The sequence below is a fragment of the Nicotiana attenuata genome, chromosome 2 (genome assembly GCF_001879085.1).
Source record: "Nicotiana attenuata strain UT chromosome 2, NIATTr2, whole genome shotgun sequence".
Classification (NCBI taxonomy): domain Eukaryota; kingdom Viridiplantae; phylum Streptophyta; class Magnoliopsida; order Solanales; family Solanaceae; genus Nicotiana; species Nicotiana attenuata.
The window spans coordinates 17257993-17259599 of NC_031990.1; positions in this window are offsets into that span (position 1 = coordinate 17257993).

A 1607-nucleotide genomic window follows, 5' to 3' on the forward strand; every position below is an offset into this window, starting at 1 on the left:
CCGGTATTTAACATTTTAAAATTATGCTTGGACATGCATTTTACTTAAAAATATTCTGCAGTTTTGTGAGAGAAAATGAATTTTTACTTGAAAAAAAAATAGTTTATATCACTTTTTCAAACTTGAAACTCATCTTCAAAGAAAAAATTCGATCCAATTTATAACCAAAAGATGTTTTAAAGATGAATTTTGAAAAAAGAAAAAATTTATATTGACAAACAAGCCCTAAATCTACCTCCGTGAACGTCGTCAGTTGTCACAATAATTAGTAGGTGTTTAAACTATGACTAGCATTTATTTAAAGACGACCTAGGTAACTTGTATTACACAATTTAATAAAATTGCATTGAATATAGACGTACCTAATACATAAAGGGGTGCTTATCTATGTGATGTGGAGGATTTTAACTTTTTTTTTTTTTTGGTTTCCCACCCGGTGTCCGGTACCCGCATTGGAGCCCGACTATATCCGGATTCGCGCCGCGTAGGGGCCCTTTCGGGGGGAAGCGCTCCCTACCAAGGATTTTTCCATACCCAGGGCTCGAACCCGAGACCTCTGGTTAACAGAGGCGGATCCAGGATTTGAGGCTTATGGGTTCCTACCATAATTTCAGATTAATATGCAATAATAACTGGGTTCACAGTAAGATATTTATCAATATTTGGTGAATTTCTTAATATAAATACAGGGTCTACGCAAGAGTTACTGGGTTCCCGGGAACCCGTAATCTATACACTAGGTCCGCCCCTGCTGGTTAAGGGAAGAACAGTCCCATCCACTGCACCACATCCTTTGGTGGTAGGATTTTAACTTTTTCTACACCACCCCTTACTCAATTGACACAACCTTAAATAATTTAAATTAATTATTTATTAGCTTGCCCCTTAGAAGTTTACGGTTGTTAATTGTGGTACTTGGATCATTAAAAAGTTTGATCGGTTCGATTTTAGTTTTCGATGAACAATATGCGTGTGTGTGGGGATTTGATTTTGGTTAAAATTAAGTTTGTATATGCTGAAAGAATAGTTTTAGAAAATATCATTTTGGTTTTTTTTTCTTCTCTTGACAAAAAACGAGTGTCGCTGCTTATTTTGCTTTCTAAAAACGGAATTTAGGGGTAAAGAGTAGGCATAAAAATGAAAATACATATCCATTTTCAATCATAGGGATCAAAAAGAAGAAAGAAAAACAATTCCAATCTCTTTTAAATCATCTATTTTTCAACACATATTAAAGGGTGAGATGATTGTACTTGTGATCAAATTATCAAAAATTTGTACTATAACAGTAACAAAAAGTACTCCGATCCTTTGTTTTTTTTTTCTAAAATAATATAAAAAAAAATTGAGTCGTCAATTTTGTCTTTAAATGAATTCAGCATCAACTATGTCATATATTAACCATGATTAAGGCTAAAGTACTTTCACAGGATTAACCATGATTAAGGCTAACCATATTAATGAGTTTGGGTTTGTGTCCCTTTGCTTGTATGTAGAACCAAGCTCTTTCTAAACCAATCCGAATCCAAGGGGTTCCAATAATTTAATTAAACAGCCTTAACTACATCATGTAAAGTCCACTTTTACTGCACATTTAACTTATTAAA